Source organism: Podarcis cretensis, assembly GCF_951804945.1.
Source record: "Podarcis cretensis genome assembly, chromosome: 13".
NCBI lineage: Eukaryota > Metazoa > Chordata > Lepidosauria > Squamata > Lacertidae > Podarcis > Podarcis cretensis.
Window position 1 is genome coordinate 25,887,246 of NC_137182.1, and position 17,159 is coordinate 25,904,404.

General features: G+C 45.8%; 1 protein-coding gene and 1 long non-coding RNA gene across 5 annotated transcripts in view; both read left to right on the forward strand.

Annotated features, from left to right (window-relative positions):
* The window catches only part of LOC307200294 (acid-sensing ion channel 2), a 383,251-nt gene that overhangs the window by 148,252 nt on the left and 217,840 nt on the right, over positions 1-17,159 (forward strand). The window lies entirely within an intron of this gene.
* Positions 2,876-9,951, forward strand: LOC307200368. 2 transcript variants are annotated; one of them, XR_013832384.1, is made up of 3 exons: positions 2,876-3,059; positions 7,170-7,375; positions 9,335-9,951. It is a non-coding gene; the product is annotated as an uncharacterized lncRNA (long non-coding RNA). The 2 variants fall into 2 exon arrangements; XR_013832385.1 differs by lacking the exon at positions 7,170-7,375.

A 17,159-nucleotide genomic window follows, 5' to 3' on the forward strand; every position in this document is an offset into this window, starting at 1 on the left:
TTCCTTAGAGTTTAATGAATTAAAACACCTGGCATGCTTCAGTGCGGGTGGTGTGGTGAGGACAGCTTTCACCTTCAAGCCGTTCCACTGCTGAGGTTTGAGTAGCAAGGCCTGTTGACAGGAGTAGCCAAGATAAATCATTGTGTCTGACTCAGCATAAGGTTACTTTTAACAAGTGGAATGGAGAGCTTGCTGCCCTTCAGATGTTGTTGCACTCCAGCTCTCATCTGCCCCACCTATCATGGTCAATAGTCAGGGATGGTGGGAGAGGTAGTCCAACTACAGCTGGAGGGCTACCGGTTCCACCAACCCCTTAAAAAAAAGCTGCTTGCAAATCTTTCAAACAACAAAGTAAGTTATGCAGACTATATAAACTCAATGCCTAATTGCCTACAGTGGGGTCAGGTACTCCAGGGACCTTCCGGACTCCAGAGCAGTGGGGGCCGGTGCTCACTGAGACTGGTGGGGCAGAAGGCAGGGACTCCAACATCAGGTAGAGCCAGAGCCAATGGCAGGCAGAACCAGCTCATTCTGGTTTTGTCCCTGTTCTCCTCCTTCCTGAGTTCTCAAAGGGCAACACTGAGACTAAAGCAGAGGGGGAAGCTGACAAGCAGGATCAGTCCACCTGGACTGGTTGTTAATTAGAAAGGCAGGCAAGTGAGGGCTGACTGTGGGCAGACGGAGGTTGATGGGGCAGCGCTTCATTTGCCCTAATGGAACAGGCTGGTCCAGAATGCTGGAAAAGAGAGCCGCCAGGGATGCCAGGGCGGGGAGGGGAGGGGGGGAGGTAGATCTTGATCTAAGGATCTGGGTGATACACAGTACATCAACAAACTTTTCTGACTTCCAGTTGTTTAAGAGTTGTGACAATGAAGGAGGTTTTTACTCCCTAAATTAGACAGCTGAAGAAAGGAAGCTTGGAGGAAAGCCAGGAGTAGATCTTCATGTGAAAGGAAAATGAACTCGTTCTGGGACTGAAATCAGATTCCAGAGTGGTGTGTATGTTCTGAGACACCTTGCGCCTTAATTTTATCTGCCATCAACCAATTAATTTTATTTTGCACGTGTATTTAGGTCAGCCTTTCCATACCTGGTGCCCTCCCAGTGTTTTGAACTCCAACTCGCAAGAGCCCCACCCAGCATGGGCAATGGGCAATGGTCAGGAATGATGGGTCTTGCAATCCAAAACATCTGGAGGGCACCAGGTTGGGGAAGGCTGCTCTAGGTGACAAGGACTTCTAGTAAACAAAGTTGATCCCCCAAGCCCCAAGTTTATTCAACCCTGGGTCAGATTAAAGGTAAAGGTAAAGGTACCCCTGCCCGTACGGGCCAGTCTTGACAGACTCTGGGGTTGTGCGCCCATCTCACTTAAGAGGCCAGGGGCCAGCGCTGTCCGGAGACACTTCCGGGTCACATGGCCAGCGTGACATCGCTGCTCTGGCGAGCCAGAGCCGCACACGGAAACGCCGTTTACCTTCCCGCTGGTAAGCGATCCCTATTTATCTACTTGCACCCGGAGGTGCTTTCGAACTGCTAGGTTGGCAAGCGCTGGGACCGAGCAGCGGGAGCGCACCCCGCCGCAGGGATTCGAACCGCCGACCTTTCGATCGGCAAGTCCTAGGCGCTGAGGCTTTAACCCTATGTAAATGTCAGGGGGACACTTGCACATCACCAAAAGAAGAAGAAATGCAGCACCCCAAAAGTTGAGAACATATGAATGAAATCTGCATTTTATATGTATAAATAGAGGCGTACAAATAATTTCTAGAATTCACATAAAAATACAGTATATCTAGTCATAGCGGGGAAAACAAATGGCCACCCTGAAATGGAGGACGGCTTGAGGGAGAAGAAATGGGTCTTTCCTCTCTATTTCCCACCATCAAAGTTCCTCCTTTGTGTGTAGACCCTGAGGGCAAAGTCCCATAAGCCACATGCCCTGTGAGTCTCACTTTGTGGGGTTTGGTGATGTGCTGTGATTAGACTTGTAAAGTGCTTAGAAGGCATTTTGGCATGTAAGAAGTATATAAATTTAATAATGATAGTTGTTATTATTACTAGTATTGTTTAATATTGCTATGAATGGATGTTGAGTTCCACCATGATGTATGCTTTGTCATGGTGGCTTGGACTGGGTAGCTGTCAACAAGAGGGCCGCTGTCTTAATATTTTCTCCCTCTCAACGAGCTTGCTGAGATGAAAAAGTCTCGTTTCAACTCTGGGGCTGTTGTCAAATTCCACCATCAACAGGGGAATACAGGGCATGTGACATAACTATGCTGCTCTTCTCTGCTACCTTTCCATTCAGGCTGTCTTGCAGTGCTGACATATCTTCATCAGTGGAGGGTTCCTCCTACCTTGTTTCAATGCTGTTGCATCTCAGGTTCTGCTGGTGTAGCAAGGCTTCCACCACACCCTAGCAGAAATCCCAATACAGCAAGTCTTTACCTCAAAGCTGAGGCCTCTTAGATATAGGGTTGTGTCCTAAAGCCCCAAATCACAGAACAGCACCCAGAACTGAGATAGTTGGGGGTAAAAATACAAAGCAAAAATCTGATTTAGGAGAGCTTTCGGAAGGAAATCTAAGCTGGGAGAATCTCTCTTGATGACTCCTTCTCCTTCTTCTCCTTCTTCTCCTTCTTCTCCTTCTCCTTCTCCTTCTTCTCCTCCTTCTTCTCCTCCGTCTCCGTCTCCGTCTCCGTCTCCTTCTCCTTCTCCTTCTCCTTCTCCCATTTCATTCCAGCTGTTCTGGGCTCCAGAATCCTCCAGCTACAGTTCCCATACACACCTATTTAAAGGCATTAATTAAATGCGGTATATGTCATGGCTTGCCATTGTGGCATCACCCTAGGCATTTTGCCTCACTGCAAGGGCTGGGGGATCTCTTCCCCCCTTTCGTTTGCATTGTTTAAACCACCTTAATTGTGCTTTTCTTTTCTGAACATAATAATGGCTCAGTAGATTAACGGGGAACTTAATCGGAAGGAGGCATGAAAAGCCTGCAGAACACACAAAGCCAGATGCATTGGATTTGCAGGCACTTCTTTGCCAACTGTCAGGTATTGAATTCACATCAGAAGTTCCAAAAGGCAGCTAGCAGGGAGTTCAGACTCTTTCAGAGATTCCCCCGCCTTGGCCTTTAAACTGGGGCTTGTGTCAGAGGTTGGCATCATTGGTCAGCTGCCGAGGACCAAACCCCATTATGGGGTCAAGGGCTCTGCCAATCCGTGGAGCGTTTTTCCCTATTGTTGCTCCTCCTCCTGTCAGTATTATTGCCTGTTCACCTGGCTTCTCTGCGTGAGCAAGCAGTGAGTGGGGAGAGCAGCAATAACTTCTGCATGCCTTGTTCTCTCTCCCTTTATCTGAGAGGCAGTGCAGATTGCACCCAGAGAGGGAGAAAGAGAATGGAGAGTGGTAACAGTGGCAGGGAAGAGGAGGTGAGTGTGCTGAAGGATGGCCACCCACTAACTTCCCAAAAACCCTAAAGGTAAAGGTAAAGGGACCCCTGACCATTAGGTCCAGTTGTGACCGACTCTGGGGTTGCGGCGCTCATCTCGCTTTATTGGTCGAGGGAGCTGGCATACAGCTTCTGGGTCATGTGGCCAGCATGACTAAGCCTCTTCTGGCGAACCAGAGCAGCGCACAGAAACACCGTTTACCTTCCCGCTGGAGCGGTACCTATTTATCTACTTGCACTTTGATGTGCTTTCGAACTGCTAGGTTGGCAGGAGCAGGGACCGAGCAACGGGAGCTCACTCTGTCGCGGGGATTCGAATCGCCAATCTTCTGATCGGCAAGTCCTAGGCTCTGTGGTTTAACCCACAGTGCCACCCACGTCCCTGCTCAGCCCCAAACTGTGCCAACTCTCCAACCAATGGTCAGGGATGATCGGAGTTGTAATCCAGCAAGATCTGGATGTGGTGGCGGACCTTGGGGTCTCAAATTTCAGCAGTGCCCTATGCAACACCAAAATCTGGCACTCCCTGCCTCTCACCTTCCATTCTACATCATAGTTATAGTGCCCCCTTCGGTACTCCTTCGGCTCTGTGCCCAGTGCGACTGAGGCAGCCACACTCCCCTAAATCCACCTCTGCTGGAGGGCACCTGGTTGGGCTTTGTGGTTGTGTATATTCAGAGATGGCCATTTCATGACTACATTGGGGCTTCCTAGGAGAGGCATGGAGTTTGTGACTTACCTGAGCCCAGTTCAGATAGACACTCAACTAACATCTCAGTCATAAGCATGTTTACTTGAAGCAAGTCCCACTGACTTTTAACGGGGCTAAAATCCAAAGAAATATGCAGTCTGGGCGTACTGAGCTGCTACTACAGCGAGAGAGCAAGTTGTGTTCTTCCTACTTGATGCTTCATTAATTTGGCCCTAATTGGCCATGTAAACAAAAAGATGCAGTTATTCAATCAGAACTCAGGCTTTGAGCTGCCAAGATCTAGACAGAGGGGGAAAGGAATGCACTAGTAGAATTCTGGGCCTTGTGATACCTAAAAAAAGGAATCTTCTCCCCACAGTCTTCTCACCCATCAGAAATAAGGCAATTAAGTAAATTGTGGTAGGGGAAAAGTTAAATATCACCTCCCTACCCCCCACCCCCAATAATTCTTCATTCACAGTCATAGGACACTTTTGAGTGGGATTTGGTCATTTTCCATTACTTTCCTTATCACAAAAAGTCCAGTGTTTTGAGGAAGTAGATTTATTTCACTCCCAAACAATTATAATTATGCAACCTGAATTTGCCTGTAAGAGCACATCCACACCTCTACTTATCCCATGCTTCCCAGGCACATATCCTAGCAGGTTTGCCTTCGCCCCACTGCTTTCCCTTGGAAAACCCTCTATTTAGCACTAAATTGGAACAAATGGCAATCTGCAGAAAACCCAGTTGCCATTTATTCTGCTTCATCACCAATTCATGGGTTTTCCCATAGGAAAGCTGCAGGGCAAACAGAAGTGTGGATGAGGTCTTATAGGCAAATTCCAGTTGCACAATTGCATTGTTTGGGAGTGCAACAGGGCTACTTCCCCCAAAGACCAGACTTTTTGTGATAAGGAAAGTGATGAAAAATGCTATGGAAAGTGTGGGATAACACTTGCTCAATGCCACGTAATCTAACCTCCCCACAACCAAATCGTGACAAATGTGCAATAAATAGCTGGCGCTGTCTCACCTCCCTGTACACAAATCAGGATGAATTCTTAGTAAACGGGTTGCTGGCTTCCCCAGAGACTGCTTTTCATTTAATAAACAGACAAATTAGGGCTTTTAAACACATATTTGCGAGTAACATAATCTTTCCCAGAATTCTAGTGTTTGGCAGACATTTTTTCCTCAGATAAATCCCTCAGCCCATGTGCTCATGAAGTGAAGTTGCAGGGAAGAAGGGAGTAAACTTCTCATGTCATGATTTGTGTCCTTGTGGTGTATGATCTCCTCACTCCCATTTGTCGACTCATCAATTTGTAGCCTGTCAATGCGTCATGTAACCTGCAGGACACTGATAACAAAAACTGCAGCAAGCTTGATATAACTAGCAGGGAAAGCAAGAGAAGGTGGTAGGGTGGCCACTTAACCTTTTTGCCACCCCCCCAAAAAAAGAACAGAGGATACAGATCTGCATAAGATTTGCATATCCAAGCTTATATATGTATAGATGCAAATTTAGTAGTTGCAACAATTTAAATTGAAATGCAGTATATCTTGCCATGGCATGGGAGGCTGTGATCAGATGTCTTGCTGTGTTTCTGCTCAGTCTTCTGCCCAGGTTTTAACTGTTGAAATGCCGCTTCAGTAGATTCAGTCTTCCTTTTTTATCTTTAAGGCAGACTTAGACTGGACAAAGGATTGTTGTTTGAAGGTCCTTCAAATAGAGGACTATCCTCAGTAGCGTAGCACACTTGGCCATCCAAGAAGGAACATTGCTTCATTTCAGAGGTGTCTGCCTGCAACTCACTGGTCACATCCATGCCACATCTACCATAAATCACTCTTACACCACTTTAACAGTTGTGAGTTCCCCCCAAAATCTTGGGAATTGTAGTTTCTTAAAGCTGCTGACCTCATAGACCTACAGTTCCCTGAACTACTGTTCCCAGGATTCTCCACGACTGTTGAAGTGGTGTCAAAGTACTTCAAATGTATGATGTGGATGTGACCATCCTCCATGATTCCCTAAGTGGAAAGGAGCTGCTCTCTACACATGTATTATTATTATTATTATTATTATTACTACTACACACATTTCAATTAATGCATTAAAACAGTGTTCATAAGTTGAGCAGTGATGGGCCCTGGAATCATATTAAATTATGCACATGCTCCAAACAGCAGTCACCCTGATGAAAAACCCTCAGGTTTCAGGGCTGAGCTCTATCACTGAATCAGGGTTTCCGTGGTAAAGTTGCCCCAGATTAAGCCCAACACAGAACACATCTTCAAGCGGAGTGTTGCTAGTTTGGTGCCAAGTCCTGCCACAACCTCACAACTCTAAGAAATTAAATGAAACCACATCATACTGTGAAATGTAGCTCTTTGATTCTCTCTCTTCCTCCCGCCTCCCCACACTCTTCATTCTCATTAAGGCGTGTGATTAGTATCTCATCACTGAGAGTGACAGTGAGCAGGAATCTTCTTGTTAATTTCAACCAGGACAGGCTTGAGTTTTAAATCCTAAACAAAAATTAAATGGCCATGAAGCGCTTGCTCACCTCCCAGGAGATATTTCTGTTTCAGCCTGACAGCTTAATTAAAAGCCAGGCAAACGGGATATGCAACATGCTTATCTATCGCGTGGCACCGTGCTGTGAGTGCAGAGCCCAGGAAGGAGAGAGGCTTGCCTTGGCGCAACGCACTGCAGTGATTAAATTTAAGAGAGGGGGAGTTTTGCCAGCAGATTCAATATTCTTGGGCAAAACATTCCAATTAAAGTAACATTCTCTCCAATTTTTAGCAAACATTCCTGCTCACGGGCGTTGGGTGGTTTTAGATTTGAAATTTAGCCATTTGGGATGTGGAATTTTTTAAATTTTAAAATTTATATTTGATATTTTGAATTCAAATTTCAAAAATTGCTATACAAATTGTTTTCCAAGAAGTGATAGGAGCTGCACTAATAAGGGATGATCACAATATTTTTTTAACTTTTGTGGAAAGGAAAGGCGATGAGGAAGGTGGTCGCACAGAAGTATGATTGGAGAGAATTTCATGTATGAGGAGAAGCAAAGGGAAATGGGCAGAGTCGCTTCAGGTAGCAAGAGTACATTGGATGGCCACAGTGGTGGAACTGGACTAGAGAAGGTTTCAGGAAGGGATGTTTTGGAGAAATAAGGACATTGAGACAATGAGAGGCAAGGCTGTGGGTGAGTTGAAAGCAAGGGCAAGAAGTTTGTGCAGGCTGTGGGGGTGGACAGGGAGCCCCCCAAAGGAATTTATGGAAGAGAGGGGAGGCAGTGTGGTGAAAAAGAAGGTCTTTTTCACCACACTGCCTCCCCTTAATTTTTTATTTTATTTATTTAGCAAAGTTTATATTCCACTTACTAGAGGAAAAGATACACCAGTGGTTTAAAAGACAGCCTACACTATTCATTTCAAACACTGGTGCTGGAGGGTCTAATTCAGTGGGCTCTCACCTGTCACCCTTGGGCTCAGAGGACCCTGAAAAACCAGCATCAGACTCAGAGCTGGGAATCTGATTTGGCACCTCACCTGGTGATACTGTAGCCTCTGGTTTGGGGTCCAGTGACAGGAGGCTTGGGTCATGTACATGCTGGAGATTAGGTATCGGATCAGGGAAACAGAATCAGAAGCAGGACATATAGTCACAGACAAGTTAGAGGGCAAATATCGGACAGGATAGATGCAGTGGGTCTCAGGATAAGAAAAGGCAGAGTACATTCAGATGTGGGGAATATTGTGTTAGTTTGTTATAATGCTAGCTCATCTGTCCTATTTACTAACCTGAAACATTATGGAACTGTGGCTTTCTGATCAATATACTGCCATGGCATGCTAAATTTCATTCACAGCAATGGGCATGGTGTGACACAACAACAGATGTCATTGGACAACATTGCTACTCCCCCACCCCTTCCAAAAATGTGTGCTTCTGTTCCCCCATGAAAGCAGCAGGAAAGAACTGGATGCTGATATTTCATCCCAAAATTTATCACTTTACACCACCATTTTTTGGGGTTATGGAGGCTGTAGACAGTTGTTGTTTTTTCTGGAAACAAATAACACAGAAATGAGCACTAAATATGCACAGCATTCCATTAGTTTATCTGAAGCGGGTTTTATGTTGTGTGAAAGCTCAGGTGTAATTCAGAAATTAACAGTTAGGGAAACATCAGGAAAATGGAATAAACTCCCGAGTGAATGCAGCCAGAGCCTGTATTGTTACATAATAGGCCAGTTGTTTAGATTAGCCTCAGAGAAAGAGGGTTTCTTTAAGGTCTTTGTGTCTCTCCATTGAGCAGCTGACAGCACTCAGAACTAGAATGCACCATTGACCTTTGGAAACCTGTCTGTCTGTCTGGAGTACCACTGATGCAGGAGATAAGGGGCCTGAAGGTTGCCTGCTACAGGCCCTGAGTAAAGGCCCTTTCCTGATACCTTAAAATCATAGAACTGCAAAATTGGAAGGAACCCCAAGGATAATCTAGTCCAGGGGTCGGCAACCTGTGTCCCATGGGCCACAAGCGGCTGATGGGGGTCATTTAAATGGCCCATGAGCCGCCCCCGAACCGAGCCACCCACTTGGCGAGTCCTGATGCGCTGCAGGAATCTCAGCTAAAGCATACATGACAGATGATCATCCAACCTCCACTTAAAAGCCTCCAAGGAATAAGAGTCAGCCACCTTCCAAGGGAGACCATTCCACTGTCAAATAACGCTTACTGTCAGAAACTTCTTCTTGATGTTTAGTTGGAATCTACTGTCTTGTGACTTGAATGCATTGGTTCTGGTCCTACCCTCTAGAGCAGGAAGAAACAAGCTTGCCCATCCTCCATGTGACAGGCCTGTAGATATTTGAAAATGGCTATCATAACTCCCTCAACCATTCCTCATAAGGCTTTGTTTTCCAGACCCTTGATCATCTTGGTTGCATTTCTCTGCACACGTTCATACTTGTCAATATCCTTCTTAAATTGTGGCACTCAGAACTGGATACATTATTCCAGGTGTGGTCTGACCAAGGCAGAGTAGAGCGGGACTATTTCTTCCCTTCATCTGGACATTAAACTCCGTTGATGCAGTCTAGAATAGCATTAGCTTTTTTCTTTTTTCTTTGCTGAAGCATCACTCCCTTTGTATTCCAGGTTCCAGTGCAGCAGAGGTAGAACTTGCACCCACTCCCTTACAGTTCCATATAATTCTTCACCAGGCAAAATATGTATTCAGGCTGTGCAATAAACGCTTTTGAAGTCTCCAGTCCCCCCCCCCAAGTTAAGGCTGGACATATTTTTTTGCCCAGAGAGGAAAAGCGAGAGAGAGAAGGCAGGCTGAAATTGTCTTGAATTCTACTTTTAACAAAATCGGCTTACCTTCATATTCTGTGGCCTATATCAAGTTCTGAACACTGCCTTTCATCCAACATGACTTTGTGGAGATGAAGAGCTCAACCAGGCCCTGCTCCTGAGAATGTCCCTTTCTTGCTTTGACAGCATCAACCTGCCCCCCTGACCACTGGGACCTTTTGGCAATTCATCTTTCAGTCACCTAGTTTTCTGCAAAACAGCAAGTAGCGAGGAGGTAGCTTGCTTGCTGGCCAGAATGAGCTGCCCCTGGACTGAAGTTGAAGTGGAGAAGCAGCCCCTGATGTGATAAGGAGGTGGGGGAGAGAAGTGGGAGGATCACTTTGATGTCTTCAGGAAAATTTGTCATTGATACAATCTCTTTTTCTTCCTCCCCACAAAGATTTTCCACTGAAAAGACAGTGTGTGTGTGCTCTCCTGTCTTTTGAGTTCCTTTGAATAGCACTCTCTTCCTAACATATACACATGCACACCATTTCATTTCATAAAACTGCTGCTCGAGGTTGCCGGCCATCATTACAAAATCTATTATTTCCTCTGGATGATTAGGGCTAGTATTAACCTCCCATGTCCAAGGCATGAGCCATTGGGGCAATAAAAGCAAGGGGAATTGGATGAGTCATTTAATTAACAGAACTGGGTGAATCACCCAGCAGCAAATGATTTTGCCTTATTTCCCCTTTGCTGTAAGCGGGTTGCAGCGGGATGTATTCATCAATTGGAAATTGTTCTGTGCAAGGTCTGGATGTTTCGAAACAGCTGATGAGGTAAACCTGTGAAATGGATGGTACAATTTCAGACTGTAGGTGGGGGCTCTGTGGATGGGGTGCTTCCAAATGGGGGGGAAGCCCTGCATTTAGAAAACTAGCATGTCAAGAAAGTGGTTGGGCTAGACTCACTCTCCCTGAATCTAGGCATGTAATCTGAATTTAGTCACACTCACACCCACCCTGTTCATTGAAGGGGGCTTGGAGGCCTGAGCTGATGCAGCCCCAAGTAGCTCACTAGCCTCAGTCCATAAGGTCTCTGATTAAAGCCACAGACTCCTTGCTAAGGAGTGGTGATTGGCCCCACAAATGCTGCAGGAAAGTGCCTTCTGGACATGACGTTACCACTGTCTCATTTTAATAAGCACTTGGACTAATTCTGCTGAAATTAGGGGGCAGGGAGCAGTGTCTAAATCGCTTCAGAAAGCTCCATACCGTTCCACCTCAATTAGGTAGAAACAGGGCTAATGAACTAAATTGGGCAATTATGTTAAACGGGCTAAAACTGAGCGAGCGACTCATTTTCACAAAGAAATTCAACGGCACATATATTACATTTTCATTTATTCCACAATTGACCTAGTCACTGCTCATATTTCAACTATCTGGGAATTGACAAGCCTTGGAATCTTTTAGATAGATTTTACTTTGGCTGGTTGGAAGAGGCAGACACACGCATCCAAAATATAGCAAGCCTGATAATCAAACCCTTTATGAATTAGCTGACTGCCCACATCCTCTCTGCCAAGCCCTGTGATTTGCTGCTGTGTTCTGCCTTGGGCTGTTATGGATTCAGAAAACTTGCAGGCTCAAATAACTGAAGTGGAAGAATGGCTGTACCACTTCAGACTGCAGGTGAGGGGAGACATTCTTTAATGCTACCCCTTGTAAACAAAACTCCCTGCAAATAGACACCAGCAGAGCAGGGAAGAGGCAGGGCTATGGAGGCACCCCTTTCCTTGATGGCATTGGGTTGGTTTTTTTGTTTTTTTGCATAAGGGAATGTTCCATCTGGAGTCTGAAATGGTATGGCCCACTCCACCAGCATTCTTACCACTTCATTCTGCTGCATGTGCAGTCCCACCCCAATAAGATATTGTCAGAAGAGGATGCTGAACCACTGAGATCCAGGTTGCACCTCAGCATAGATCTGAGTCTCATCTATAGAGCAGGATTCCATTGCAGGCCCCATTGCATGTTGGGGTCAGGATCAGTCAGTACACTGTGGGTAGAGAGCTCAGGATACTTACCAAGGAAGGGTCCCCGTTTCAAATCCTGCTGAATCCTGGGTTCCTGTCTTGCTAAATGCCCTTGAGCTAACAATACCCAGAATTGGGGCCTTAAATGAGCCAGAAAAATGGCTGGCTGGATACAGGGCCAGCTATGAAACTCTATACATGCTGCTTAGATGTTGCTGGTGCAGTAGATCTTCTGCTCAGCTACCTGCCTTGTATCAGCAGGTACTGGGGCTAGAACCAGGAACCCACAGATCTGAAAAACGGTTGCCTTGCATGGTGAGCCATCTGAAATCACAGTATGGAGCATTATCTGGACAATAAATGAAATCTGGACTGTAGGGTGAATCTGTCCTTACAGATAAGCCACTAGCTCCCTTACCAGGAAAAGCTATGAACTATCTACATTTTAGCCATACAGAAGTCAGAGGTCTCCATTCATTTCACACCACCCCGTTCTCTTCATTCTCTAACCAGGCAAGCAAGAAGCATTTTTTACTGTTCAAGTGAACATGGGCAGTGACATCTGTGGTCTTGGCAGCAGTGTAGCTCAGAGACAGTCCCAAAGGCCAGATAGGCTTGGAGGGCCGCATGAGGCTTCTGGGCCTCTGGTTTCCCCAGCCCTACCCTAAACCTTGCTCTGATGGTTTGCTGCCACCTGTCAGTTATTCGCCACCCATTTGTCCTTTCCTTAGTGCAAGGTTATTTGCACCCATGACACTAAAAGAATCTTTGAGTCTTTCACTAGTTATTTGTGCCCATGTGTGAAGAAATGGGTTTTGAATCAGGATGGAAAGCAGAAGAAGGCTGTTTTGAAACAAAACGTGCATTTTATGCATGGAAGAATCAGAATGTGATGTTTCTGCAGCACTTGACTGGCACATCCCTGAGGCCAGCTCTTCTGGCACTTCCTGCTTAAAACTCCAATAGATAGAGAGAGCCAGCGTGGTGTAGTGGTTAAGAGTGGTGGACTTGTAATCTGGTGAACCGGGTTCGCTTCCCTGCTCCTCCACATGCAGCTGCTGGGTGGCCTTGGGCTAGTCACACTTCTCTGAAGTCTCTCAGCCTCACTCACCTCACAGAGTGTTTGTTGTGGGGGAGGAAGGGAAAGGAGATTGTTAGGCACTTTGAGACTCCTTAAGGGGAATGAAAGGCGGGATATCAAGTCCAAACTCTTCTTCTTCTTCTAGATGGGTTGTGAACCTCTACATTTACCATGGGGAGCTTTTCGCCTTGCCTGAGCAAACCACAGGACACCTACAGGGCAGTTGCGTTGCCCCTGTCAAATGCTGTAGCCAGTACCATGCCTTAAAATGGGACTATGCCCAGCAGGCATGAAGCCTGGCCCAAATAATGTTTGTATTCAAATAATATTACAGAGGCAAAAAATACACACCACTATTTTAATGGCAAGCGAGAAAATGCCTCAGTCTCTCTCATGCTCCCTGCTGAATTTAATTCTGTGCTTATGTGCTCAGCTGCCCAGTTTGGGTTTTCACTCTATTTTGCCAAGTCCAATCCAAGGAAGCCACACTCTGTTCCAAGAAGCCTTATGACAGCCATGCAGGAACCCTATCCAGATCAGATGCAAGTGTAGGACTAAGTTTGAGACAAAACTTGGCACTGGAACTAGAAGAAGAGCCAATGACAAAGAGTTTCTCTGATCACATGCAGAGGGTTTTTCCTAGTGTGGCACTTAATTTTTTCTCTCTGAAATGTCAATGCCTAATCAGCCCCACCCCTAAATAATTCGGACCTCTGTGTTTGATTCTTCTATGTGTTGCTTGACCTTTTAAAATCATCCTTGTTAAATTCCATGCTCCCACTGACGAGATCAGAATTTCAGCCAGTTTAAGGTGAATAATCCAGGCATGTCGTTATCTATAGTTTCTCTCCGGAGATAGAAGGAGACCTGATGAATCAGAGAGGACAGATCTCAGCCACACCTAACCAAGGCAACCAGCCCACTGCCCTTGGAGCTGTGTTCTCCACTCACTGCCATGAGACTTGCAACCTCGTTCAACCCCAAAGAACTCAGGAGAGGTTCATGCTGCGAGTGTGTATTGTACAGCTGTGAAGCTGTTGTGGGAAATGAAACTTCTTAAACACTCCCAACTCAGACTTGCTTGCAAAGCCACAACATTCCCCCAATTTAGTGTGTTAAACAGCTTATATTTCCTGGCTCCAATCCAGACATTGGTGAACCGCAGAAAGTTATGCACCCTGTTGGGTTCTGCAGAGCAATTGGAGGTGTTTGATCAGCTCTCAGACGAGGGCAGGATGAGAGGAAACAGGGCTCTTTAACTCAAATTGGCAGCCCATTCTTACTTGCAGCTACCTATAGCAGTACAGCTGTGTAGGAGGGTAAAACCTCCTAAGTGCAGATCATTTGAGGGTGAGTGGAACAATTCATGCATTAATATAAGCACCCCCTTTCCCTTGCTACCTCCCCCCAATGTGGCTAACCCTACCCCACAAAAATTGGTATTTGGTTGCATAAGTGAATCTGGAGTTTGTTATTGGAGTTAATTGGCACCAATGGGAGGTTTTTCCCCCTAATGCTAATTGCTATGTAAGGGGCGGGGGATGATTTTTACGAAGATACTCAAATTTCCCTCCCTCATGCACTGCAATGCCGATCACATTCCTACCCATCCACCACCCCACTATTTAATTTTTAAAAAACTCATCATGACACGATCATGATCATCACATCATTTAATTTTATTATTTTAATGTATTCTTTTTAAAACCTTTGTCAGGATTGCTAATCACACCATTAGCATGACATGTAGCTAGACCCCAAGGCCATAAAACAACCCTGTGGGGTCAGAACACAGGACCATCTAGTCCTACATCCCTTTTCCAACAGTTGTCAGCCAGATGCTGCCAAGCATGGCTGGGGTTTGAAAGTGGCAGCCTTTTGCTTGTCCCCCAGTGCCTGACATTCAGGTATGCTGCCTCTGTACATGCTGGTTCCATTTAGCTATCATGGCAAAATTGCCATTCACAGACCTAGCTGCAGACCAATGACTATGTTTGCTTGCAGTGAGCACCTGGTCTGAACAGCACACAAATTGCAACGGTGTGCATAAAATGTAGTTTGGAGTGATGAATCATGAAGATGACCCACTCAACAAGATGGAGCAGGCTCATTCTCTGTAGCTCCAGTCATTGGGACGAAAACCAATGGGAAGAAAGTGCAAGGAACCTGATTTCAGCTAAACATTAGGGGAAACATCCTCATGGTAGGAGCGGATTAACAGTGGAGCTGAGTGTCTCAGAAGCGGGTGGGTGTCTTCTTCAACTGTAGGTATTTAAAAAGATGTGAAATGCCATCTGCCAGTGATTTTAGGGGATACAGTAGATTAGCCTTTCCCAACCCCAGATGTGGTTAAACAACAACTCCCATCAGCCCCAGCCAACATGGCCAGTGGTCAGGAACAAATGGAATTGTAGTCCAACAACATCTGGTGACCCCAAGTTGGGAAAGGCTGGACTAGGAAATCTTGTCTAAAACCTGGTGCCCCCCACGTTTTAGACAACAACTCCCATCAAACAGTGTATCTAGTGTATAGTCATACCTCGTGTTATGGATGCTTCAGGTTACGTGTTTTCAGGTTGTGTCCTGTGGCAACCCGGAAGTACCGGAAAGGGTTACTTCCGGGTTTTGCTGCTCGCGCATGCGCAGAAGTGGTAAATTGTGCTTTGCGCATGCGCACCAAATCATGCCCCTCACCTGCGCAGATATGGCGCTTCAGGTTGCGCTCTTTTCAGGTTGTGAACGGGCCTCCGGAATAGATCTCGTTTGCAACTGTACAGTGGTACTTCGGGTTACATACGCTTCAGGTTACATACGCTTCAGGTTACAGACTCCGTTAACCCAGAAATATTACCTCGGGTTAAGAACTTTGCTTCAGGATGAGAACAGAAATCTTGCTCTGGCAGCGTGGCAGCAGCAGGAGGCCCCATTAAGCTAAAGTGGTGCTTCAGGTTAAGAACAGTTTCAGGTTAAGAACAGACCTCCTGAATGAATTAAGTACTTAACCCGAGGTACCACTGTATATAGATTATGGACTAGATACAGTGGTACCTTGGTTTTTTAATGTCTCCGTTGATGAACATTTTGGTTTTTGAATGCTGTAAACCCAGAAGTAAATGCTTCAGTTTTTGAACACACCTCGGAAGTCGAACATGCCACGCGGCCTTGACAGATTAGAGAACTGGGCCAAAACAAACAAGATGAATTTTAACAGGGAGAAATGTAAAGTATTGCACTTGGGCAAAAAAATGAGAGGCACAAATACAAGATGGGTCACACCTGGCTTGAGAGCAGTACATGTGAAAAGGATCTAGGAGTCTTGGTTGACCACAAACTTGACATGAGCCAACAGTGTGACGCGGCAGCTAAAAAAGCCAATGCAATTCTGGGCTGAATCAATAGGAGTATAGCATCTAGATCAAGGGAAGTAATAGTGCCTTTGTATTCTGCTCTGGTCAGACCTCACCTGGAGTACTGTGTCCAGTTCTGGGCACCACAGTTCAAGAAGGACACTGACAAACTGGAACGTGTCCAGAGGAGGGCAACCAAAATGGTCAAAGGCCTGGAAACGATGCCTTATGAGGAACGGCTAAGGGAGCTGGGCATGTTTATCCTGGAGAAGAGGAGGTTAAGGGGTGATATGATAGCCATGTTCAAATATATAAAAGGATGTCACATAGAGGAGGGAGAAAGGTTGTTTTCTGCTGCTCCAGAGAAGCGGACACGGAGCAATGGTTCCAAACTACAAGAAAGAAGATTCCACCTAAACATTAGGAAGAACTTCCTGACAGTAAGAGCTGTTCGACAGTGGAATTTGCTGCCAAGGAGTGTGGTGGAGTCTCCTTCTTTGGAGGTCTTTAAGCAGAGGCTTGACAACCATATGTCAGGAGTGCTCTGATGGTGTTTCCTGCTTGGCAGGGGGTTGGACTCGATGGCCCTTGTGGTCTCTTCCAACTCTATGATTATATGGTTCTATGATTCTATGGCTTCTGCTGAGTGCAAGTTCCTGAGGCCTAGCTGTCGGCTATTGAGTTTTCGGTTTTCAAATGTTTTAGAACTTGAACAGTCTTCTGGAACGGATTACGTTCGAAAACCAAGGTACCCCTTTAATTAGATTGCCCTCAAGACCTCTTCCAGGTCTGTGTGTCTGTGAAGTTGGGAAGTACAGAGTTCCTTCCTGTGTCTTTCTCTCTCCCCTGGCTAGACACCAAAAATGAGCAGGAGGCTGCACTGACCTCCACAAAATACTATCTGGAAACAGACCTTTTTGCTTGCTTGTTAACCTCCCCGTTTCTTTTCTTAAGACCCTTTAATCTGAGTTCTGTTGGCATCTCATTTTCTCTGCATATCATGTTAATTATCTCACTCCTCAATGCTGGCTTTGTCTACTCTGCTACAGTGCTCAGCTCAAGCTTCTCCTGATTACCTTTCAAGTATCTCCATTCTACCTGCCTTCTCTCGGTTTGCTGTCTCTGCCTCCTCATACTCTTTGTTCCTCTGCCAACCATCTTCCCTTTAACTTCACAATTTCCACCTTAGTCCTGCTTACCTGCATTTTCCTTTAC